Genomic DNA, 27,437 nt, shown 5'->3' on the forward strand with positions numbered 1-27,437 from the left:
GATCATCTAAAACCCAGCCTTCTGGATTGTCTTGATTCAGTGTAATTACCACTTCACTACCAACATATTGCTTTTCAATCTGTGCAAGCGAACACATCCCTAAGCAGAGCATGTACCATAGCATAAAGAGAATGAAGAAATGCAAGCAATCCTTTTCCAGCCTTCTGGTGAGAAGAACAAAACAACCAGTGTTCAGTTCCCAAGACAATAGGTCTCATATTGGACCAAAGGGCACATTTTGTGCAAGATGATATTTCAAATATTGATCACAACCTCTGTAGTTAATGCCTTGGACTTCTGTAGTTTCTGCAGGTCCAACTATCGCAATGTCGTCATGAATATTTTCACAACCAAGTAATGACCCGCTGATGGTCACAGCATCTTGCAGGGTGCACTATTTCACTTGCCTACATGTTTTATTGGATAATGAGGTCTGAAGTGTGCACTTTAGGTTGGTCAAGGGGATATCCTTCCTCGGCTGAGGTCGTTTTTTCGACATCACCCCTTCGAGTTGCTGTAAAAGAAGAGATATCTTTCTAGCAGAACGTTTGTCTTGTGTCCAAAGTGTGTGTGAGTGTGTCTCAATATTTTTTAGACCTTGATATACTAGAGCTTGACCCTTCTTGTCCATCTTCAATATCAACAGGGTCCTACAGGTTTAAAACACATCCAGACATTCAGTTCGTAAAAAGTGCATTACAGCTGCCTGCTTCTGGTCTTCGAGGTAGTCTTAGCCCCATGCTACTCTGAGATATACCTCTAGTCCAACCATCCCTAACCCCTGTCCAGTGGTTGGAACCCTGTGACCAGCAGGAGTGGTGTAAGGTCGCCAGATTCTACATGTTGCCTCTAATAGTTACAAGGGCTACTGATATTGATTGCGGTGGTTCAGCATCGTACACTTTGCCTACGATAGAGGCAGAGGGCTCCTGTCCATGGATAGTGTACTTTGGTTGTCGTTTAGATAAATTGCCATCATGTTATGTAAAGTGCACAGGGCATATATGACTGAAAAATGTTTATTTGGGGTAACTTATGCCCAAAATTGATTGTGCCTTCAATTGATTTCTGCCTTGTGCCCAAAACTGATTGTGCCTTTAATTGACTGCTGCCCTGTGCCCAAAATTGATTGTGCCTTTAATTGATTGCTGCCCTGTGCCCAAAATTGAGACCTTAACCTGGGGCTCCACGACCAGAAAGACAGACCCTCCACAACACTTGCTCAAGCACTCCTAGAACTCAGCTTTCAATAAAAAGTACACTCCCCCACTCATTGCAAAGGATGTACACTTGACTGGATAGCGGACCGCAACTGTTGCATCGACATCAGCTCCATCACACCTACCCCATGGTCCGACCACTTTCTTATTCACTTCCTCATCCCCACACCCACTAACGCAGTAAAACAACTCAGTCCAGCACCCCCAGCCATGGCTGGAAGCGCCAAGAATCTTACTAAGGAAAGGATCTCCCCCTATCTAGACACCCTCACCACGAACCCCCCGGCCACCTCAGACCCAGCCACACTGGCGGAAATCTATAAACCCACCATTAGCTCCGCTATAGACATCATCGCCCCTCTCCAAAAGAAAAAATCCAAAAATACCAAACACTCCAACACCTAGTTCTCAGCAGAACTAAAAGAACTATATACTAAAAAATACAAAGCCCTGAACATATGGCAAAGATCTCCCAGTGCCTCTTCACTATCCTCATATGAATCATTGGCCACCCAATACAAAAAATCCATCATATTAGCTAAATCCGCATCCTACAATCATAGAATCTCTAATGCCAACTCAGAATCCAAAGAGCTCTTCGCCATCTTCAAGGAACTATCTACACCGGCCACTAAGCCTCAAGAGATTGTCAAGGATCAAGAATGGTGCAAACCATACAGTCCGCCCTCATAAACATAATTGAACACCTACAAGCAAAAATCCCAGTCCACCACAAAAATCTCACTCAGCACATTTTATCATCCTCCCACACTGAAACAGTGACTGAGAACAAAAAGAAAAATCCCATTACATCATTCATATTTAGAGAAGTCTCGGAAATAGAGGTTATTGAGATTGTTAACAAAATCAAACCTTCCAACTGTAAAGGCGACGCCTGCCCCGCTAAACTACATAAAGACTGCGTAGAAACACTGGCACCATTTCTCAAAACTTTCATTAATGCATCCTTCACCACCAACTCAGTCCCAACCAGCCTAAAAGAAGCCTGGGTGTGCCCTCTTCTCAAAAAACCTGCCTTAGATCCTGAAAACGCCAACAACTATAGACCTATCACAACCGTTCCCTTCTTGCTCAAGATTCTGGACAAGGTGGCCTACACACAAATACAGCAATACTTGGAAGAACACCACATTCTAGGGTAAAGACAATCGGGTTTCAGCCCAGGACACGGGACCAAATCGGCCCTACTAGAGCTTAAAATGCAACTCAATGACATTATGGACCGAGGGAAACCAGCATTCCTCCTTCTGCTCCTGCTGGACCTCTCCGCGGCCTTTGACCTCGTCAACCATGACATTCTAGGTACTCAACTTAAAAACGAAGCTCACTACTCGACGGAAGCCATCTCCTGGGTCAAATCCTTCCTCCAGGGTCGATTTATGAAAGTTTTTTCCGACTCAGCAAGCGCTACCCCCACCACAATCCACTGTGGTGTCCCACAAGGTTCTTGCACTGCCCCACCCCTATACAACATCTTCACCCTCCCACTGTTCAATGACCTTGATCAGCGTCACATAGCCTACACCAACTATGCTGATGATACACAAGTCCTGCTCTCCCTTACAGGGATCTACGAACAAGATGCTGCAGCACTAACCAAGATCTACACAGCCATCCAAACCTGGATGGCAGTCAACAGCCTCTGCTTAAATGGGGACAAAACAGAGATCCTACTAGTTGGCACAAAAGAAATGCTAAACAAACTCCCGCCGCAATACAAATCATTTAAGATTGATAACTCCACCATCACATTCTCCTATGCAGTCAAAACTCTAGGAGTATACCTTGACTCTACACGATCCATGACACGACAGGTCAGTGCCATAGCCTCCTCCACTGCGCTTACCACTAAGGTAATTAACGCTGTCAAACCCTTCCTATCCACAAAAAACTGCCTGGCTATAGCCAGAGCCACAGTAGGCACCAAATTAGACTACTGCAATGCCCTCTTCCTAGACACGTCCGCAAAAAAACAAAAAAAAAATGCAAGTCATATAAAAGAATGCCCTGAGAGCAGCACTGAGTATCCATAAAAGGGAACACATCTCCCAAGCTATCTCCCAAGCCAGAAAAGAGGCCCATTAGCTACCACTAAAAGAATGTATCCTATTCAAATCCATGGCCATCACCCACAGACGCCTCTCCGCCGACGCCACGCCCTATCTCGCTGAACGAATCACCCTCAATACATCCACCAGACCAACCAGGTCACACTTGACTTACCAGACCTATGTACCCACATTCAAAAGAAGCAAAGCCGGAGGGTCCAGCTTCCAACACCTAGCACCAAATAATTGGAACGCACTCCCCACTACACTCAAGAACGAAAAATCTTATCATGCTTTCCGCCGACTACTCAAAACCATTTTATTCAACTAAACCTTTCCACCCTCCTGCTCCTCTACTGTATATGACAACTTTATGTACCTGTGCTATGCCCATTGTAATCCATGCACCATGTATGTTATGTAACAAGTAAGACTATTTTCAGTGTCACGATGCCTCCGGACAGATGTGCGCTATACAAATCCAAATAAATAAAAATAAATTAGCTTGAAGAGCCTCCAGAATTTGTCATAATCCCATAACAGTGTGAGTTCAACTTTTAAACTGCACTCAGTTTAGGGTTCACAAAGGAGATTTTACACATTGTTGATTCGGTTTATCTGCACCACTGCCCTTTTATTTAATGTGCGATTCCCTTGGGAGCGTTTTGTAATTTATCATGCTCCTCTTTGAAACTCTTATGGTGTCCCTGCTTTTCTGCTTCTGGCATCACCCAAATGATCACATTCCCCATCCTCCCTTGAGCCTCTGTTGCATTGAGATTGCACTGTACTTCACCTCATGTTTCAAATCTCTCCAAAGAGCGTGGTGTTGGTGGGTGGGTTGTGTTTGAGGTGTGGTGATGGAGAGCAGGCAGGCTGATGCTTGTCTTGTTTGTACCTTTTGTTAAAAGCCTTGCGACCTATCCATGGTCCGGTGCAGTTACCTTCACCACAGAGAGCGGTTGACACGCTCTTTCGCTCAGAAGGCTTGATGCTTGCAGTGTTTAATGGCTAGAGAATTAGCAGTGATGCAAGGCCTTGTGCCTCTACTGGAATGTTACATGGCATCATATGAGTGAGGGTTCCAGCAGTGACAGTAACTGGGAAGAGGCGGAGCTGAGAGCAGTCTCGGTGGTGGGCACCAGTATTGCCTCTATCTGCTGGTATATCTACTGTTATCACCATCGTGGTACTACCTGTATTCGTTTATCTCTAGATCTTATAAGTTTATGTTCTACCCTGTACCTGAGGAGAGTAAACTACCACAACCCACACCGGAACAGAGTGGCCTCCTTCTTGATTCCTGTCTGCATTCCATGCAACTACATCAGGGTACAACCGTAGGACCAGACATAAAATGGCGCTTGTGTCATAGCTCCAAAGGAAACATAGCACATTTCAGAATCTTTGCCCATCTTGGAAGCTAGGTCCTTATCTCCCCTTTAAGTGCTAATCTCACCACAGGCACAGGCCAGCAACTTACTTGCTGCTCATCCAAGCGTCCTTCTGAGGTCTGCCTGGTGTTTCAGTGTTTCCAGTGTTATCACTGGTTTTGCCATAGTACTGGTGAAGCTCAGCCCCTGTTCAGCTCACTCCGCTGTGGCTGCAATTTTTACGCAGTCCTTTCATGACACAGCTGCACCTGGGTCTTGTCTGATAGTCCTCAGTAACTTTACCAGATGACTTCTATTGCCACACTACACATGGGGTCTACAGGTGCGTGTAAGGTTGGGACACTACCCCTCCTGGCCAATTTGTTGTGACTGATACTTTCTACAAAAAGTGTATAATTTTTACATTTAAGCAACCAGTCCACCTGCCAGTTCTTCAACAATCAGGAAGACCGTGGCTGACAGGTCTAATGTATAAACATTCACTTCCTCAAAGGTATAACACCCAGGTTTTGGTAAATAATGCCATACCAGGCCTGTTGTATTCATTGTTTGGGATGTTTTAGAGCTCGAATTTTCAATAAACTTGAGTTTCATGGTAAGTTATAGGAAATTTGCAGAGTTACTGTCAAACTTGTCTGCCATTACTGCCACTCTGTCCTGAGGCAATACCACAGCATTACGAGTGGTTGTAGGACAGTGAAAATTCCAATTTGTGCAATCAATTGCAACATATGGGAATTTTTAGCAGATTTACTGTGAGCGGTAATACAGCACTGTAAATCATCTATTTGTTTTTTTGTTTTTGTTTTTACCTTAAAGTGGAGGATTTAAATGCCAGAGGTAATTACTCCACTTGGAAGTTGGCAGTGCACTAAAGTAGCGGTAATTTTGTTACTACCAAACACTAACAGAAATACCACCAAACGCTAACAGAATTACAGCCACTTTTTCAATGCATCGCCAAACTCATAATGAGGCAGTATTGAATATTTCTATAAGAAATGTAAGCACAATACTGCTCCTCCCAGGCTTTGACCTGTGCCACTATTGTTATACAGACTTCTGCCCTTACCACGGTCCTCTCTGGTTACATCAGGTGGGTGTAGGGATGTGCAAAGGATTTAATGTGGCGTTAACAGCCAATCCGGTATGCCGGAAAGTGTGTTTATTTATTTATTTTATTTATTTGCATTTATAAAGTGCACAGAGCTGCCCTGAGGCATTGTGGCGCTGTTACAGAGGGCTTGAGCTTAACATAGGTAGGATGTAACAGTCGGTAGCAGTAGAGCAGTGATATATAGGTGGTACAGAAGGCTTGGACTTAACATAGGTAGGATGTAACTGTCGTTAGCAGTAGTACAATGACAGGTGGTAAGCGACTGAGAGGGTCAAAACGGTTATGCTTTGCTATGGTTACAGTGCAAGCATAACTGTACATGTTGGTTAAAAACATTAGCGGAATAGAAAGGTTTTTAGGTTTTTGCAAAAGGTGGTGTATGATTTTTCATTCCTTAGTGAGGTTGGCAGGGCATTACAGTTTTTGGGTACGAGGTGTCGGAAGCTAGACCCTCCAGCTCTAGTTCTTTTGAACATGGGAGCATAGATCTGGTTGGCGCTGTGTGCTCTGGTGGGTCTATTAGAGGTGTTAAAGGTGATTCTTTCTGAAAGATAGGGTGGGGCAATTGATGTAAGGCATCTATGTGTGATGGCCATGGCTTTAAAGAGTATGTGTTCCCTTACAGGTAGCCAGTGGGCGTCTTTCCTAGCTTGAGAGATGTGTTCCCTTTTGGGAATGGTCAGCACTGCCCGGAGCGCGTTATTTTGCGTAATTTGGAGTTTTTTTAGGTTGTTGACAGAGGTGCCTAGAACAATGGAATTACAGTAGTCCAATTTGGTACCTATTGTGGCTCTGGCGATGGATAGGCAGTTTATGTTGGAGAGAAAAGGCTTGACTGTGTTGATCACCTTGGTGGTGAGCACTGAGGAGGAGGCTATGGCGTTGACCTGGTGGGACATGGATAGTGAGGCATCTAGGTGAACACCTAGGGTTTTGACAGTCTTGGAGACTGTGATGATGGAGTTATCGATGTTAAAGGATTTGTATTGTGGGGGGAGTTTGTTGAGAGTTTTGCTGGTCCCTACTATGAGGATCTCAGTTTTATCCCCGTTTAAGCAGAGGCTGTTGGCAGCCATCCAGGTTTAGATGACTGTGTAGATTTTGGTTAGGGATGTCACATCTTCTTCATAGGTCCCGGTTAGTGGGAGTAGCACCTGCGTGTCGTCCGCGTAGTTGGTGTATGCTATGTTGCGACTGTCGAGATCATTGAAGAGTTGAAGGGTAAATATGTTGTAGAGTGTAGGGGCGGTGCAGGAGCCCTGAGGGACACCGCAGTGGATGATGGTAGGGGTTGCCGAGGCAATGTCTGAAAATACCTTCATGAGTCTACCATTTACAAACAAGGCCACCCAGGTGATCGCTTCTGGGGAGAAGTGCGCTTCATTTTTTAGGTGCATGCCTATGATATCGTGGTTGACAAGGTCAAAGGCGGCGGACAGATCCAGTAGGAGAAGCAGTGCCAGTTTGCCTTTGTCCATGATGTCCCCAAGTTGTATTTTTAAGTCGAGTGGGGCTGATTCTGTCCCGTGACCTGGTCGGATTCCTGACTGTCTTTTACCTAGGATATGGTTGGTTTCAAGATAGTCCTGGATTTGCGTGTAGGCAACTTTATCCAGGATCTTGAGCAAGAAAGGCACAGTGGTGATGGGCCTATAGTTATTGGCAACTTCTGGGTCAAAAGTAGTTTTTTTTAGAAGTGGGCGTACCCAGGCTTCTTTTAGACTGTCTGGAACTCTGTTGGCATTGAAGGAGGCGTTAATGAAGGATTTCAGAAAGGGTGTGAGTGTTTCAGTGCAGTCTTTAATGAGACTGGCTGGACAAGGGTCTCCTTTGCAGTTGGATGGTTTAATCTTGTTCATTATCTCAATGACTTCCTGTTCTGTTACTTCCCTGAATTTGAAAGGGGTTATGGGGGCTTAGGCGGGAGGGTGCACTGGTCTGGAGGTGGGCATCTGGTCGGAGCTGGTAGAGGATTTGAGGTGCTGTGATAGGTTTTTGTGGTGCTCCTTGATTTTAACTTGTAGGAGTTTGATTTTGTTCAATAGGGCAGATTGTATGGAGTTACACCACGTTTGGTCTTTAACAATATCTTGTGATTTGGTAGCTTGTGTGGTAAGTTCTTTGAAAATGGCGAAGAGTTCTTTGGATTCGAAGCTTGCATTAGCAATTCTTTCATTGTAGGAAGCTGACTTGGCTATGATTATGGCTTTTTTTGTATTGAAAGGTGATTTTTTTGTAGGCGGATAGGGTGGCTTGGGAGGGGGATTTCTGCCAGGTGTTCAGTGCTTTTCTTTTCTTAGAGCGGAGTTCTTTAAGTTCAGAGGAGAACCAGGTGTTTGGGTGTTTCACTGTTTTAGCTTTTTTGTTCTGTAATGGGGCAATAGTGCCTATGGCAGAGCTTATGGTGCTCTTATGGATATCTGCTAACACTGATGGGTCGGAGGATTTAAGGTCTGTTGTGAGGGAGTTGAGGTGTGGAATGATCTTATCTTTGGTAAGATTTTTGGTGCATCTTGCCAAGGCTGGGGGGGGGGTAGGTTTGGGCTTTTTGGTTTTAGTTGCGGCTGGGATGAAGAAGTGAATGATGTGGTGGTCTGACCAAGGGGTAGGGGTGATGGAGCTAATGTCGATGTAGCAGTGGTGGTCGGCTACCCAATCAAGGGTGTGGCCTTTGCTATGTGTGGGTGAGGGTATCTTTTGGTCAAAGCCTAGTTCTTTTAGGGCTAATGAGAGAGATTTGGCTGGCTTATCCTTTTTGTTATTGTAGTCTAAGTTAAGGTCACCTAAAAGGATGCTTTTGGAGGTGAGTTTTAGGTTTTCTGTTAAGCAATGTAGGAGGTTCTTGTGGAACTCCAGCAGTGGACCAGGTGGGCGGTAAACGAGGTTGATGGTGATAGTGGAGTTGGGGGAGAGGGCGATTTTTATAGCAAGGGAATCTATGGTATCACCCAAGTTGGGTGGAATTTGTCTGGCCTCTAAGTGATCTTTCAGGATGAGTGCTACTCCACCTCCTACTGAGGAAAGACGGTCTTGCCTGATGATGGAGTAGCCCTGTAGGATGTCAAAGTTGAGGTCGGGCACTGCGGCGCTATGAAGCCAAGTCTCTGTGATGGCTAGGAGGTCAACGTCCAGGTTGATAAGGAGTTTGTGAATTTCAGTGGCATGAGCAGGGATGAATCTAGCGTTAATAAGGGCACACTGTAGGTTGTGTGAGGTCTGGGATGAGGAGGGGGTGATGTTGTGTGGTGCCGGTGAGGTGGGGTTGGGGTGCGCCAGGACTGGTGTGGGTAGGGATGGTTTGGCCATGAGGGTGGACGTTTCTGTGGTTTTGCGTGAGTTGGGTGGTGCTTGGTAGGTGATGTTCGGGTGTCTGGAGCGGAGTCCCAGGAGTTGGTTCCTGATGTTGTTGGGTCTGGGGTATAATGTTATGGTGGATGGAGGATCGGTGGCTGTGATGTTGCTATTAGTGAAGAAAGAGGGTAGAAAGTAGGTTGGGGGAATGTTAGAGGGGAAGGTGGGGAGGGTGGCTGGTGAGTTGCTTGAGGGAGACACTTGGTGAGCAAAGATGGAGGGCTGTGATCGGATGGCAATGTAGCCGGAAGCTAGGAGCGGCAGACAAGAGGGGCACAGCTATGTGCTGAGGGCAGCAATCAGAGGCAGTATAGGTAGTATAATGCAGCAAACAATGGCATTCACAGAGGGGTGCAGCTAGGTGCAGAGGGCAGCAATCAGATGCAGTAAAGGCAGTATAATGCAGCAAACTATGGCATTCAAGGAGGGGTGCCGTTAGGTGCAGAGGGCAGCAATCAGAGGCAGTATAGGCAGTATAATGCAGCAAACAATGGCATTCAAAGGAGGGGTGCAGCTAGGTGCAGAGGGCAGCAATCAGAGGCAATATATGCAGTATAATGCAGCAAACAATGGCATTCACAGAGGGGTGCAGCTAGGTGCAGAGGGCAGCAATCAGAGGCAATATAGGCAGTTATAATTCAGCAAACAATGGCATTCGAGGAGGGGTGCAAATAGGTGCAGAGGGCAGCAATCAGAGGCAATATAGGCAGTGTAATGCAGCAAACAATGGCAGTCAAAGAGGGGTGCATGTAGGTGCAAAACTCAGCAGTCAAAGGCCATGGAGGTAGGTTCAAGATGCAATTGTCATGCGGGGTTTGGGTGGCTACTGTAGGCATTGGGCTCATGCTCTATAGGTGGTGCATATGGAGAGGGCGACCAAATTGGGGCAGTGGTTTGTGAACTTATGTGTGCACGGAGCACAGTGCCAGTGCATTCGTGGGCCAGTGAGCATGTAAGGTATGGGGAATTGAGCAGGTAGGTGGGTCTTGCGCATGGAGCACAGAGCGGGGGGATGCAGCTTATAGGGCGGGGTGTGCGCACAGTGAGCTGAGTGGCCTACCCATTGGCTTCAAGTGCTGGAGCTGAATGATGATGTTGGGAGATCCCGGGACAGCGGCTCTTCCTTCCGGCGAGGTGAGTAGGCTGGATATGCAGGATGTGAGCCAGGTGTGATGGCCAGGGGGTCTGGCAGAGGCAGACCCGGCAAAGAACAGGCAAGGAACAGGTGTTAGCCTTGCTACTGTGGGCCTTGGGTGGAGTGGGCCGTCTTTGCCTGCCGGCGCCCAATCAGGTGGTAAAAGGCAGAGGAAGCCAATCAGATGGTGGCAGTGGCTGTTGGGGGCCTGAGAAGGCTCTAATGGCAGACAATAAAGGGCGGTCGGCCATCTTGGAACATGCTGGCACCTCATGTACCTCAATGGAGAAACGAGTGAAACTAGTGCGCAAAATAGCAGAAGCAGCTATATTAGGCTAGGTAGCCTATTTTTCATCCATACCTCGGCGCTGCATCAATTGTAGAAGCTCTGGTGCTCGCGGGGGCGGTTTTACACAGGTGGTTGCTACGAGCTTAGCACTTGCTTAACATTTGGTGCTAATCAGCTGGGCTTGGTGCCGGGGGCCCACTGCTCCTGCAGGGGCTGGTCCTGGACGAGGAGCTCCTGCTCCTAGGCTGGGAGGGATGGCACTGAGCCCCAGGCAAGAAACAGGCCTTGCTACATTGGGCCTTGGGTGGAGTGGGCCGGCTTCACCTGCCGGCGCCCAATCAGGGGGTAAAAGGCAGAGGCAGCCAATCAGATGGTAGCAGTGGCTGTTGGGGGCCTGGTTAGGCTATAATGGCAGACAACAAAGGGCGGTCGGCCATCTTGGAACATGCTGGTACCTCATGTACCTCAATGAAGAAACAAGTGAAACGAGTGTGCAAAACAGAAGAAGCAGCTATATTAGGCTAGGCAGCCTATTCTTCATCCATACCTCGGCGCTGCTTCAATTGTAGAAGCTCCAGTGCTCGTGGGGGTGATTTTGCACAGGTGGGTGCTACGAGCATAGCACTTGCAGAAAATTTGGCGCTAATCAGCTGGGCTTGGTGCCGGGGACCCACTGCTCCTGCAGGGGCTAGTCCTGGACGAGGCGCTCCTGCTCCTAGGCTGGGAGGGATGGCCATTAGCACCCCAGGTTACCAAAGCAGACACCCGGGGTACTAAAAAAAGGTATTTCCTTCTTACAACCGGACAAGCGTGGCATCCCGTTGTACGAGGGGAAATCCTTTACCAACATGCCCGCCATCGAAAGGGAAGGCGGGCTCTGTACGGAGCCCCTCTTCCCTTTCCATGGCAGCCGTTCTGAGCAGAGCAGAAGGTGTGCCTCCAGTGGCGAGTGCAGTCGCAGCCGCATTTAGGTATGTTAGGAGGTGGGAGGGATACAAATAATAAAGGGGACAGGGGTTTGGGGAGATGGCGGTGGGGGAGCTGACCGTCAGGCGGCTTTGAACGCAGGCTTACACCGGCGGTTCAAGCCTGCTTTCCTAGCCACCTGACTGGCTGGCTCCCCCGTGACGGGTGCTAATGCTATATATAAAAAAGGACATGTCATGATCAGAGGGTCAGACACAATTATTGATGAAAATCAGAAAGTACCCCAGACACATCCAAATGCCAGAGGAGAAAGCCAAGATGACATCCAGTAACCCATTGCCTTTAGTAGGTCTCACTGACATCCGCCTCATCAGCCTCAGCTTCCATTTGTGCTCAGTGAGCGGATCAGATTGCGAATTTTAGCAACTGTTTTCTTTTTACAGGCCTTAAACTCCAGCCTTCAATACAAAACTCCACTCCATATTTTGACGATGTTCACACAAAATATATTTGAAAGCAGCTAATCAAAATGGGATGGTCTTTACATAGCTGGCAGTCATCCTGAAAATCTGGTCCGGTGTGGACTCTCGAGGACGAGGGCGATGAACCCTGCACTGGGGGAATTATTTCTCAGCCAGAAACTTAGATCTCAGCACTCCCTTTGACACGAGCAGCCCGTGGCACGTGCCAGCCCGGCTCGGGAGCAGGAAGAGATGGGAGGGAGGCGGGAGGGCGGACAGGGAGCGAGAGAGAGAGGTTGTTACAGAATGAACTATTGACATTTTAATCCCAGTCTTTATCGTGTTCCCACTGGCGTAGACGCCTTGACCTTCACAGCTGCATTCAAGCCTTGCAGCTCACAATAGCACTCCATTGTCACCTGCTGTCTGTCACGCGCCAGCACCAACTCCCCTACAATTACCCGGCCTGACGGTGTGTACTGCCAGTGAATTCCAGGCCACTGCGCCGCGTAATTGCCATTCCAGATTACTTCTGACATAAATGTTGACATTCTGTTGGCATAACTTGCAATAATGTATGCAGATTGTATTCTTCCATGCTTTTAATTAGCACTTCTCAGCTGAAAACAATCAGGCAGGGGACTCTCAGCTACCATTTCCATTGGATCTTTTGCCACAAAAAATGGAAAAAGCCCCCTTTTTCTCGGGAACAGCAACAGTTGTGGCAGGAGGGATGCGGGATTAATATTCACAAAGGGGAACACAATGATTGCCACTCTGGCACTTTTACATGAAATAAAGCCTGCAATTTTCTTGGAAAAAAATACCCCTTTTTTCAGCGTCGGGGACAGTTGTGGCAGTAGGGACATTGGATTAGAATTTGCAAAGGGAAATGCAATGTTTACATGAAATGATGCCTTCAATATTCTTTGGTGCTCGTGGTTTAGAAAATTCACTGAAAACCAAGCGTTTCATGGATAGATGCACAGATAAAATGTCTGTTTACAAAGAAAATCTCTATATTATATACTTTTTTATATTCATTAACGTGGACCATCCACACATCCTAGAGGCGGATGAAATGTAAAGTGATCAAGGCGAGTCAAGGTTTGGATAGTTAACATATTGGCACACGTATGACAAACCCCAAACGGTTCACGACATGTGATGGGATTCGAAGCAGGCTTTAAATGACTGGATTTCCCTCGTTTATGGTTCAAATCATGCAAGCTAATAGAGCTATAGTCAGCAATGTCTTTAAATCAGGTTAAACCGACTTGCTTCTGAATAAAGACATACCATCTCAAAACAATTAAGTAAGACCAAAATAAACAAAACATTATGCTCCCAAAAAATGAAAGAGGCACAAGCTGCTATAGATTTGATCTGGATTATGTTAACCTAGCACTTGCCACTTGCTGGCTGCACTACCCCCTTTAATTATTTATTTATGTTTATTTATTTTCTTCTGTTCTCACCTGTTCCGTACTTTACACTTTCCCTTCCATGCACTTACCCCTTTTCCCTTTCCCATGCACGTGCATGTTCTCAATGTCACTGGGCATAGTAAGATTGTTGTTTTTGTTCTCCCATGTTCCCCTCCCTTTTGCCTGGTCACACTCTGCGCAATATAAATAACATATCAATATCAATATCATTATCAATAACCCTTGTTCTCATCTGTTCAAGCCAATCAAATTAGGGTTTCAATCATAAAACTCTGTTCACTCTTAAGCTACAATGTGTTCAAATCATTTGAGCCAGTTTGATCTCCCACGGTTTAAATCTACTTCAAGTCGGTTTGTTAACACCTACTTCAGTCAAATGTTTGAGCTGCCCATAAGCAACTGCAATTGGGTGTTTGGAGGGACAGCCCTCAAGGGTGTACATCGTTCAAACCTATTCAAACCCTCATTGTTTGGAATGTTTTAGTAGATATTAAGGGCCTAATTCACAAAAGTGTTTCATAGGATAGACTAAACGCATATGGTTTCCTGCTCCAACCCAACTAAGTTAAGACCGCTTGCATCCCCTCTATGTTTTTGTTGTATGTCTTGTGAGCACCCTGAGGCCTTTGGGCGAGTGGCACCATATAAGAAACATACAGAGATAGAAAGATAAATAGACAGATAGATAGATAGATAGATAGATAGATAGATAGATAGATAGATAGATAGATAGATAGATAGATAGATAGATAGAGTGCCACAGCCCCATTGGATAACGTTCTGTGAATTAGGCCCTAAATCTTGAACCCACAGCGGTTTGCATGAGCAAACATTTGTTTTGCAATTGAGGAATGCAAATCAATTCACACATTGGGCCTGATTTACAAAGCAATGCTATTGTGCCATTGTAAAAATGCTTTTTGTAAATCAGGCCCATTATCTTTAGTTTTGACTTATATGTGGCCAAGCACTATCAATAAGCTGCAACTATTGAATTGACATGCAGCTAGGGTGGAGATGACATGCATGGAGAGACACACAGATTGTGGTTGTTGTTTCGCAATTCGGGCCACCCATTAACTGCCTTTTGACATTGTAATCCCTGTGGACAGTCCCGTCCACTAACTGCCCTTCCCCATCCAAAGCACATTATATCAAGGAATAATATCTCTCATTGGCCTAACGGTACAATCTTTGCAGTCTGCTGAGAGTCAATGGCTAAATTGCTATAGTAAATTAAAATGTCTTCGTTATATGTACCTTCATGCACTTGATTGTTATCAGCTCCTAGCAAGTTTAAAAAAAAAAAAAAAAAAACATTGTCAATGCCAACAGTTTTAGCTTGTGGGTTGATATTAGATAGGTATTTTCCGGGCAATGCCAGTGGTAATTACTTCAGTTTCCAGCTGTTGTCATCCGCTTTCCATGTAGTTCCGTTATGGCAGAGTCTGCCAAAACTAAAACCAAAACACAAACCAAAACTCTTGGCTTCACCAGTACCTGTTTTTTTACACTTTTAAAAATATATTTTTGGTTGACGTTTGATGCATCACTATGGTGACTGTGCTTCTATTTTGGTGATATATTTTAATATACTTTTATGCAGATCCGGGATTTTCTATTCCAATTATCTCAAATGCTTTGTTGTTGTGATATTGTGAGCACTGTTGCGCATGCCAACTGATTAATGTTGCGATGTGAAGATGTCTACTACAATAGCTAATGCACAGTATTCATTATGTCCCACGTTGGAAGATAGAGATATGCAATTGTGCCCCATATGGGCCTTCTGGAGATGTATCCAATCTCCTCAATATAAAAGTGCACACTTTCTGGTTCCCTTTCTTAGACTGCAGTAGAAGTTGCTGCCCTCAAATATTATGCCCAACATATGTCTTCTGTTTATCTCATTGGGTTCTTGAGTAAGATTTGGAGAATGGCTTTCAGAAGAGGATTGTAAACCAAAGAATGTAGATCTAAGCAGAGCAGCATGGATAAGACGAATGAGCAACACAGCCAGTAGAAAAGGCTTAAAATACACAGCCAGCGGTCCAGATTCCAAGTCTACCATACATTCCTTAGGCACCAACACAGGTTGGTGATGTTCAAATATAACACAAGTGGTTTTGGTGATCGGCCAACTGGAATGTATGCAACTCAAAATGAGGTACATTTAGGTAAACAGGGAGAGGAAGACGGATTAACATACAGTCTGTGAAAATAGTCTTTTATAAACAACCAAATATCCAGAGTCCATCCCCTTTCTAATGACAAAAACAAAGCACAGAGGCATTTTGCCAGTACAATGTCCAGCAAGTGAATCACTCTTAAGGATTCTTGAGTATCATTAAACATTTCTTTCATGATGATGATGTCTTCGCTATAGCTTAGGTCTCTCTCCTGGCTGTGGTCTTTGCATTTGCTGGTTCCTGGTGCTTGATGTGGTCTGGGTTTGTGTATTGATACTGGTTGGAAAGATGATGAGGCTGCCTCATGCAGTTAACACCTCATACACTAGAGGAGGTCAAGAGATAGGTATTCTCAACCCCGATTGGGCACTTTTAGGTAGGATTGACTCCCCTTAATGGGTTTTTTAAGCATGAGTGAGTCTTCCTTATTTTGGCTGGTGGTGTTACTACTCCCACTGGACTCTGTACTGTAGCTTCCACTTAGACTTTCTCTCAGTTACAAAGATATAGCAGTGTGTCTCCTTAACCAGTCCCGGGCCCAAATCAGTAGGCCTCTCCAACTAGCTCATGCTCTTAAACTCCAAATCTCCTGTTCCACTTCTTAGCTAACTCCACTTTTCATGCTGTTCTCCTGGTTGACCCTTGTGGCTTGGTCAAAACAGGTTCACTACTCTGGTTCGTCTCCTTCTAATCTTGCATTCAATATTAGACTGTAAAGGCTTAGTCAATGAAGGTTCTCCTCTGTTGCCGACTCACGTCATTGTAGTAGCACTCGTTTTATGAATGACATACTATTACCAAGTCAGGAGGTTAATGCTTCATTTTTATACAGGCGTAGATAGGGCGGGTTAAACAATTAGTGTTCTGATTCCTGGGTCCATTACTTGATTAGATGTATGGTCCAGGATTGGCCCAGATTGAATAGCTCCACATTTTTACCATGTGTTTGTCCTTTGTTTCTACTTCGGAGATGGAGAGGAGGATCATCTAATGGTCCAAATTGTCCGACTACATGGAAGGCCTGCCTAACATTTTGGTATCAGGTATCGTTGCCAAGGTGACACTTCATTTCCCCTTCATGGTTTTCCTGAGATTAGAAAGTGTTTTCTGTGTGGGTGACTACTGCAATGGATATTTTCTCTGTTAGGCCCAATTACTGCTCTGTTTTAGGGCTTGTGAACTTGATGTGTGGACTTTGCTCATCCCTGCATATAACCATGGCCAGTGCCTCTATGCAGCAGAACTCGTTAGTAGACTGTTCCATTTTGCAGGTGTGACCTCCTGAGGACCTCTTGCTAGTGTAAGGAACTCATGGTAGCAACATTAAAGACAGACAAAAGTGATCACAGTTTAGGGTGTTTATTAAACTGTATATGCGGGTTGGTGAAACGCCTAATCTAAGCCTAAATCTAAGATGGGAGCAAGCTACGACCATCAAATAATAATAAGGCAGTTCTAGTGGCATCTTGTCAAATAAAAGGGATATTCTAAGAAAAAACACATTGCCTATCCTTACCCTAAATACAACAAAGAGTGTGGGATAGGATTCACAAGAAAGAAAGACGTGTTCACAAATAATACCCCAGGCTAAGGTAGCCAGTGTCTTCCTGTCTCACATTTTGAGCATGGGACAATGAGGGAAGGAGTTTTCCTCAGCACAAGCCAACAGTTCTGTTCTCAGCTATAAGAACTTTAATTTGCTAAGTATATTTTCCAAAAAATGTCTCTGCCCTCTGAAGACTTGATGTGTTCCACAAACAATGAACAATAGTTCTATTCTGCTTGCACGTTAGGTGATGCTTTTTCAATCCTGGATTCCTCTCTTTCGGGATCAGAACCCTCACAAATGTCAGCCTCCCTCCATCATGTTTACTATGGCTGTCAACACAATCTCATCTGTGCCATTCACAAATCTTAATGTCTTTTTAAACAGTTCACTGTGGACATTCCTCTGCCGGGTTCACTCTTGTCCACACACTGTACATTGGAGACTTCAGACTCCACCTCCTTTCATCAGCATCCCTCGATCGGGTTCACTCTTTCCAACTTTTACAACTCATATAGTTCCTCTGAACAGTTCTTATGATGCAGGATTCACTTCCCTTAGCTTTATCTTCAATTATCAGTCAAATACTTTCGACTGTATGGAGGATTTTACCAGACCCCCCTGTATGACCACTTTGACCCTCTTCTCATGCCATTCCCAGTGGCTCATGGTAACAGTAGTTTCAAACTTAGGGTAATTGCCCAGAGCTTCTCAAGTGAACACCCACATGGTGCCCGCCTCCTCTGTAGCTGGTTTTCCTCTCTCAAATCAATCAAACAGTTTATTGTACTTTCTTCAATTAGCTGCTTTGCTACTTTTATTCAAACACAGTTCAGTTTCTTATCGGCTCTCCCCTCGACTCACCGGCTGTGATGAACTGCATGTCTTTTCTTTTCTCTTGTGTCAAGGCCGGTAACACAGTGGCAAATGTCTCCCCTTGGCTTGGTTATCAGTGAAGGAGGGACTCTGGTACTGTTGATACCTGCTGCAACACATGCTGGCTATTATTTGTGGTCTTACAATTCCTTCTGTAAAGGTTTCACGGCCCTGACTCATAAAGGGCAAGGTTGCTTCTCTCCGGGACAGGTTGCTTCTCTTCTTGTCACGCTCTTGGTTCACACCATCTTTCTCCTCCTCTTGAACTGCTATGCTGAGTTAGCTCTCATGTTGTGCGGTCTGCCTTGCTCATATTGTGCTCTCTTGCTCTGCCTTTTATCCCTGTGTGGAAGGGAAAGGGCCATCAAGTGTGTGTGATTCTGGTCAGTTGCCTGACTTTGCCTGACCCTGGCTTTGGGACATGTGAGGTAAATGGCTTTTGTGTTTGTCTGAAGTCTCTTGTGTGTTGCTTTTAAATGACCGAAACAGAAGTCCCTTTAACATGAATGGCAGGAACACCAGGGTGCTTTTTCTTATGCTCAGCACAATTTAGAAAAGTCAGCTGAAAGAATGAAGACCCACTATGATCTAAAAACCACCAAGAAAGAGTGTGAAGTAGGTGACAAGATTTACATGAACAGGTTTCAAAAGAATCAGGCCAAGTAGTGTAAATTCCTCCTATCTTGGTGTGGTGCCTTTACAATTGTAGATAAAATATCATCTGTTGCTTACAAGATCTGCATCCCAAAAGGAGAACTGACATCAGAAAAACGGGTCCACATCAACGAGTTGAAAAGCTGTCATCCCAGATATGCTTTACGGCTGATTGATGACCCGATTGAAAGTCGAGCAGAGGAAAAATCTGAAAAATGAAAAGAAAGGATGAAACATTGGATGGAAATATATATCAGGGTGTAAGGGAGTAATTTACTTGGTGTTATTGTACAAATGAAGAAAATAAATACAATGGGCCTCATTACGTCCCTGGCGGTACGGAGTGAACGGCGCTGTAAAAGGTGCCGGCGCCGTTCACTCCGTACCGCCGCATTTCGAGTTCCCCTCGCGGGACACAGTAAGCACGCCTGGGAAAACCAGGCGTGCTTACCGGGTCCCGCGAGGGGAAGAGGGAGCAAACAACGGGCCATCTCGTAATGGCCCGTTGTTTTCTCCCTCTCCCATTCCCATTCAGCACTATGGAAGCTGAAATGGGGAAGGACCGTTTCCGGGTCCTTGGAGGGAGGAATTACCGGGCCTTCCGAACTCGGAATGGCCCGCTAAGTCCTCATTCCGAGGACCCGGACCCCGACGTGATGTCGGCACAGCCATGCCGCCAATAGCGGCATGGTTACCGCCGAACTCGTAATGAGGGCCAATGTGTTTAGTGAAATGTTGAAAATGTTGTGTTGTAAATTCTATGTAAATCTTTCCGGGGAAAAATGTGTCTAAAAGTACTGAAACTCTTTTTCTATCTTTTATTTGAGAACTAAACTCCTTTACTTCCACTCTGGAGGTGAGAGTGGAGTCCGGTGAGAACCCCAGGGGCCTGAAAAGGAAGGAAGAAAGGAGGTGCCATGTCATGCTATCCAGCCCAAAGGTGCAAGGGGAGACAGGAGTGCCACTCCCAGATGAAGGAAATTAAGCCTAATGAAATCCCATTCTACTATATAAGGGGGACTGCACTAGGACAGGGGACACAGAGAAAAGAAGAGAAAGCAGACAGAGCATCAGGAAGGCTGCTGAAACTTAACAACATCTGACAGCTGTAAGGAGACAATAGAGGATATTTCTGAGAGTGCATCTGGGTGGAGCTGTCGATTTCTAGAAAGGCCTCAAAGCTGACTGGGTCCTGTGGTGGAGAGTGGGAGAGTGGAGTGACCAATCCCCTTCCCTATCAATCCAGAGTGTTCTGAGACGGAGCTGGCTTTCCTGAACCTTAATCAGAGGCTTGCTATGTAAGTAGAAATGAGCTCTGTGAAACCAAAAGGTGGGGGGAGTCTGCCTGCCTTGAATCCTTTCCCTTTATAGTGGGTGGGTGGGGGCAAAGCTGTGTAGCTCCTTACCCTATTTAACCAAAAACATCAATTAATTAATTCCCCATTTGGCAGAACACTACAGGGTGAATTTTGTGAAAATTTGAAATTAACAAAGCTCACTTCCCAGTGTGTGCTGAACACTGTAGCCTATACTTCTTTTTTGCCAATGATGGCCGATCTAGAACCAACATCTTTGTTGACCAGCTGACCCTGACTTCTTAAGGAAGAGAGGTGTTTTTGTTACTTAATCCATCCAACCTTTTTATCCAGCTTCCCCAACACAGACCTTTCAGTTAGTGGGGGGTGGGGGGGTTGCTAAAATCTCAAATTCCACAAATCATTCCAATTTTTCTGTCTAACCTCCTAAAATAGAACAAAGCAAGGGGGGTTGGTGGTCTGAAAAACACACCTCTAAAACACCCAGTGTTTATTTTAATCCAAAGGTTTTGGCAAAATCATAATTACCAATCTTGAAATCCTTTTAAGCCTGCAGGAAAATCAAAATTGCACAATATTTCATGATAAGTTCCTTTGTTATTGATCAGTGTAATTATTTTGTGAAGTGGAATGGTCAGAAAGTGAAGAATTGTGATGGTGCACTTTTTTAACTCACTTGTGTGTTTTATTTATGCTGATAGAAGTTGATTGTGTTAGGCCACATATAAAGTGGTGTTTGACATTTTTGTGCTAATATCTATTACTTCTAATTTAAATAAATATACCAATATATTTCCCGTACACCAGCCTGGTTCTTGGCTCATTGTTAGCTCTGGGGAGAGGGACCCAAGGGGCATGAAATGTGTCAGAGATAGGGCTAAAGAAAATAATCTGTTAAACAGTTTGTTGCATAACCGCTTGAGTGGGGAAGGTAGGAACTCCCTGTGTTGAGGGTGGCTTCTCAATAAACTGTCACACTCTTGTGATGTGTGAAAGTGTTCATGTCGGAAAAGGGATCAGGTAGAGTGTACGAGTATCCTCCGGGTTGGTTGGGGAAAAGGTTTAAGAATATTGATACCACATTTTACCCATCAGTGTCCCACTTCCTCTCCCCGAGGACCCCTTATCCAGGTGATCCTACCCCACTGGTCCACCCGCAGGAACTGGATCCAATAGCAATGGCCGTGTCCTGGCCACCTGGATGACAGATTTGCAGGGACTAGTCAGGGAGACACCTTCAGGTTTCTCACACTAGGTACAGCCACAGTCCCTTTTTTGGAATATCACCAGCAATCAGACGCAGTGCTTAATTTGTGGGGGTGTTTGCCAGGGCTCAGCTCTGGCACTTTTTTGGAGCCCCAGCACTTATGTGGCCTCATTATGACCCTGGCGTAGCCGTGCCGGTAAGAAAGGCAGAGCTGCCGCCGTAGTTATTTTTTTCTGGCTCCCGGCAAGGGGGCATTACAGCCCCAGCAGTCCCAGTAGTTCCCCATTGCTGGGTGCCGCAAAAAATGACTCCCCATTCACATTCGAGTCCCATTGGACTATGTGGGAATGGGGAGGACGGTAGCACCGCCTCCATTCAGAATGGTGCTGGTGCTACCGTCAAGGTCTGCAAGCAGTTGCTGTTCCGCCACACGCAGAACTCGCATTATGCCGGTTCGGTAACAATGGTGCCGGTAACTCACTGGCACTGTTGTTACCAGACCGGCATACTCATAATGAGGCCCATTGTCTGCAACGCATATTCATTATGAAGTGATGACAGCCAGATCATCCATGAACCCCAATGGGCAGGTTTGAGCTGCAGTTTAACCTCAAATGAGTTGACACAGTGGGGAGCAGCTGTGGGTGGTGTCAGCAATGGTGGGGAAGTGGCCGCCCACAATGTCACAAGCATGCTAGAAAATATTTAGGCCCTGGCACTTATTTTCTTACAAATTAAGCACTGAGAATACGTCTCTGGGTTGTTCAACCCAAATAACTCTACCTGACCAACGTGAGGATCCCACAAGAGGTTCAGGGCTGTAGGGTAAGCGAGGGAGGACTGAGAAATCACTGGCCCATGTATCACCTGCTGGGAATAATACATCAAGGAGCAGCTGAATATCCTGCCACCACAGGTCCTTAGTCCTCTTATATAAGCGTTAGTCTTGTCTTGTCTCCCACGAGACACAATCCAAGGTGGAGGCCTTATGGTGCCTGGAGCACAATTGTTAATGACTAAATGAAAATGTTGTTTGTGTTATCGTGAGAATATCAACAGTACACCCATACATGAAGCTCCTTCTCGGTGGGTGCAGTATTCAGCAGTAATGGTTCAATACGAGTTTAAAGTGCCTTATATTTCCTTATTTGTATGCATGTATGCAATTATTTATTTGTGTTTTAGAACGTGACTTGCACAAACATGTGGCTTCTAGGTGCTGGCGTGGAAGTGGGGTTCTTTAGGAGTGAAAGGAACGAGTTGAGACACAATAAAGCAGCAAGGCGAATGGCACAATAGGCTTTTGTGCAGTCCACTATTTACTTGCATTCCACGGTCTCTGCTGGAGTTCAATTGAACATATGGGTAAAACAGCTTGTGAGCTTGAGTGGGCGGAATACCTGTTCGTGAGGGCGATTCAATTAATTACGTTCTCCAATTGTGCACAACCAGCATAGCAGGATTCCTAGACTCCTTCTATTATATTTCACAGGTGTATGTTGGTTCTAGATCGGCCATCATTGGCAAAAAAGAAGAGCAATCCAGCTACTCGGAAAGGGCACCACAACCTGATCATCATAACGGCTGGAGGAATCTGCATTCCATATAATCAGGGCATGCAATGTGACCCACCACTTTGAGTGTCTGAAACCTCTGCTCATCTGATTGGTCAGAATCTTTTGCCACTCAGGAATAATTGCATACAATCAGTGAGGCTTAGGACCAGACCAACCCGACTGCCTCACCAAGGAGAATTCATGTGATGACGTCCGATTGAGCCCCATTCCACACATCTACTCTGCACTGCAGGATGGTTGACATGTGTTTGCTTTCTTGCCATCTTTCTACTTGTGAGTGTTTGAAGTGCATAAAATGTTAGTCAGGAAAGTAAGCAGGCTCCTACAGGTAAACATACATTTAAGGGGTTCCGTTGTCAGTGCTTCATGCTCCAGAGGCGAGAGCCGCTTATTGAACACTTCTGTTGATATTTCCATGAATGTTGCAGCCTATGTTGTGTGGATGACTTGAGAGATGTGGAAGGATTGCGACAGAGAACAGCATTGTATACGTTTCTAGGTCACTGGTCCTCAAACGGGGGCTGTGCTCCCCTTCATAGCCTGATGCCCGACTGGGTGAAGCCCCACAGATGAAAGTAGGAAACAAAATATGATTAAGAGAAAAGAAAAAGCCAGCGCGGGGTGGGTGCAGTATCATACATATCCCATCCCAAAATGGCCCCTGAATCACGTGCTCTGCGTGACAGGAGCCAGGCTTAGGGTCAGTGGGCATGGCTTACCCAGGAAATAAACACAAATGAGAGCGCGAGAAATTGCACTTCCATTTGAAGTGCCCATCTGTGGCAGAGGAACTGCAGAGGAGACAAGGCGCCTGTATCGGCGGTGGCATCATGTAAGGGTGGGGGCTTGCTCCTGTGCAGGTGTGGGAGCCCTGGGTCTGTTGAGAGTTGGATGGGGAAGGGTCCCATGGGTGGAGGCACCAAGGGACTGCTGGGAGAGGGGTGGGAGGCATACATGGAATTCTGGGAGAGGAGTGGTGGGCATACATGGACTGCAGGGAGAGGGGTGGGGGCACTCAGAGACTGCTGGGAGTGTGGTGAGGTTGCTCAGGCACTGCTAGGAGCGTGATGAGGGAGTGCAGGAACTGCGTTACGAGGGAGTGGGAGATTCCAGGGACTGTGTTGTTTAGAGCCCAGGGTCTGTGCTAGGAGTGGAGTGGCGGCACCCAGAGACTTCTGGGAGGGGGATGGGGGAACCCAGGAAATATTGGGAGAGTGTGGGGGCACTCTGGGACTTTTGAGAGATGGGCGGCACCCAGGGTCTGCTGGGAGAGGGGCGAAGGCGCCCAGGTACTGCTGGGAGTGGGGTGAGTCTTCCCAGGGACTGCTACAAATGCGGTGGGAGATTGGGGGGACTGTATTGTGAGAGGGGTGGGGGACCCCAGTGTCTTTCTAGGAGTGGGGTGAGGAACACAAGGGACTGATAGGAGATGTGTGGGAGGAGCCCTGGGACCACTGGGAGAGGGGTTGGAGGCACCCAGGGGCTGCTGGGAGAGGGTGAGGGAAGCCCTGGGGCTGCTGGGAGATGGGTGGGGGAGACCTGGGACTTCTGGTAGAGGTTCGGGGCACCCAGGGTCTGGTGGGTGAGGGGTTGGGGCACTCAGGGACATCTGGGAGAGGGACGGGGTGTCCAGCAACTCTGTTGTGACAGGGGTGGGGGCTCCAGAGTCTGTGCTAGGAGTGGAAGGTGGAGCTCAGGCACTGCTAGGAGTGGGTATGGATTTCCCAAGGACTGATGGGAGAGGATGGGGAGACCAGGGACTGCTAGGAATGGGGTGGGAGGAGCACTGGGACTGCTGCAAGAGGGGTGAGGGCACCCAGAGACTGCTGGGAGTGGGGAGGAGGGAGTCCAGGGTCTTCTGGTAGGTGGGCAGGGGGAGCCCTCAGGCAGTTGGTAGAATACTGAGGGCAAGCAGGGACTGTGGGTAGAGGGTGGGGCAGCCCAGGGACTATGCTGGGAGAAGAGTGGGGGAGCCCAGGGACTTAACAGGGTGGAGGGAGCCCAGGGACTGTGCAACGGCATGTGGTAATTCATGTAGATTGAGACTTATTAGCCATTTGGCACTTTGGGGGGAGCAGCCCTGGTGGGGAGTCTAGGATGAAAAGGTTTGAAGACCGCTGATCTAGGGTCATTTGCATAGAGAACTTGGTGCATATTGCACCAGGCTTTGAAGGTGACTCGCTGATCTAAGGCAGTTGTCAGTAGATGGTTTGGACTACAACGCCCATCCGACCCAGCCAATGCAGTCAACAGTGAAGAATCATGGGAGTTCTGGTCTAAAACATCTGGAAAGCCACATGTTGCAGACCCTGGATCTAAGGGAAACCTTCATTGTGATTATATGCCATAGGAAAGTGATTTCTATCACTAATCTTGCCACATTAAAAAAATATATATTTATTTTGATTAAAGGGTTTCTTACAGAGATCACTGTTGAGTCCATTACAATAGCCGAGATATGACAAGACCAGTGATCGTATCCGTCCAATTGCGTGACATAAGACTGTTAGTAGAAGATCAGTAACTCTCTGAAGGTGAAACTGTGCTTCTGTTAATCTGTGGGGCAAATTACAGATGGACATCAATCACAATGCTTATGTTGTATGACTATGATGCTGGTGTTGTAAGTGAGATGGCAAAGACCAATGGCCATGATATGTTGCTGTTTTGTGAGCATTATGTGGGTTTTTGTGCCGTTTCTGTGCTGGATATGTGTTAGCATTCAGTCATGGATGCTAGAGAGGCAGTCACAGTTGAGCTTATTATCCTGTGAACTGATTTTTGGATAGTATTATTGGTGCCTCATCAGCAACAAGCTGGAACCATAGATGCATTTTGAATGAGAGATGCAAGATGTGCTGTGTAATCAGGACATGACCTAGTTTATCATTACTTGAGGTGATATTTTTCCAAGAAGGTGGTCCTCCTGTTGAGGGTTTTCTCATTTAATCCAAAACAATGTTGAAGTCAGTCTACAAGGATTATGAACTCTACCATGTCAAAAGCTTCTGGCATGTCATGTAGGATGAGGACCAAGTGCTGGTTGTTCTAGAACAAGTTTTGCATAGAATTTCGTGTAGATGTACTCCTGGATATTCTCAAAAGTAATTGGTTGTTTTGAAGCAAGGCACAATGTGCCTGGTAGTGGTGGAAGTGATGAGATACTATTTTTTACAGTGTTTTTGCTAAGAAGGTCAGATATGAGTCTGCATTTGGATTCATTAGCAGAGATGATGATAGATTTTGTTTTAGTTGTGTATATATTTTGCTAGTATAAAATAAGGTGTTGGAGTGATAATAGGATGAGTGTAACAATGTGATTGTTAATTATGGATGTGATATGAGGGATGGTAATGTATGTGGCAGGGGAACACTTAATCGGGCCCCTTTTAACTGGTGGGTGGGCGAGGTCAATTTGGAGCAAATTTCAGAACATAAATATCCCGGTATTTCCATTAGGGCATATCTGTCCTTTGCTCCCTTATTAGAGGATATACCCCATAAGAGATGGCATAAGTTATGGTTATGTTTTTTTGGGTGGCTTATAACTTCGCTCCCTCTGGACGAATCCTCACCAAACTTTGCAAAAAATGTATATGGCCCACTCTGAATTGCAAAGTTTGGAGAGGTTTGGTCCAGGGGGGGCAAAGTTATAGGGGGGGTCCCAAAACATTTGTTTTTTCCCATAGACATAATGGGAAATGACTTTGCGCATGCCTACAGCCCAAACCGCTGGACGGATTTACACCAAATTTGCGGCAGGAGCGGGGGCTTGGTCCCGAAAGCGTGCTTTTGCAAATTTGGTGTAAATCCATCCAGTAGTTTTTTTTTTAAATGACCAAAATGTAAGGCAAAAAAAATAGTGATATCTCCGTTCGCTCTGCGGACGGACTTCCCGGTTCGCTCCGCGGACAGTGCCCTGATTGGCCGAGCGGCTTGCGTAATGTCCGCTGACATGCGACATGTTCACTGATTGGACGGCCTGGTGCGTGAAGTGCGTCAGATTTTCTGTGGTGCCCACCATCTTGCTTTCGCGGACGACCGCAGACAGCGCAGTGAAACTTGGATTAAAAATTGTATTTAGTGAAGTGCGTTGGTGTGTAAGAGTGTTGGGGAGGGTGGGGGAGTATGATATAGGTTCAATGTTCTGGTTTTTTTTATGTGCTAGACACTTTTGTTGTGTTCAATTTTTCTGCGGACAACTGTTGTTGTGTTCTGCTGTTCTGAAATGTTCGTAAATAAACAGAATGGATTCGGTGTCAAGTTGAAAGTGTTCTAAGAACACTCGCCATGTCCAGAAATGTTTGTACATAAAGAAAATGGGGGTGTTTTGAGGATGTTGTCCGTATTGTTCGCTGGCAAGTTGAATGTGTTCTAAGAACACTCACGGTGTCCTGAAATGTTCAAAAATAAACAAAATGGGGGTGTCCTGAGGACGTTCTCTGTATTGTGTGCCTGCCTAGCTGTATCCAATGAGGGAATGGCACAGAGAATGAAGTGGAAATGGTAGAAGGGCTGTCTAAGAGTTATGCGGTCTGCGGACAGGGCGTGCTACATCCGGGATTTTCCAGCAAATCCAGCATGGAAAGAAGACTGTAGGGATCAGCCAATCAGATGTTGAGGTTGTGGATTTGTGTTCAAAGAGACTATGTGTAGTGAAG

This window comes from Ambystoma mexicanum, chromosome 8, assembly GCF_040938575.1.
Source record: "Ambystoma mexicanum isolate Mex_15411 chromosome 8, UKY_AmexF1_1, whole genome shotgun sequence".
Lineage (NCBI taxonomy): Eukaryota > Metazoa > Chordata > Amphibia > Caudata > Ambystomatidae > Ambystoma > Ambystoma mexicanum.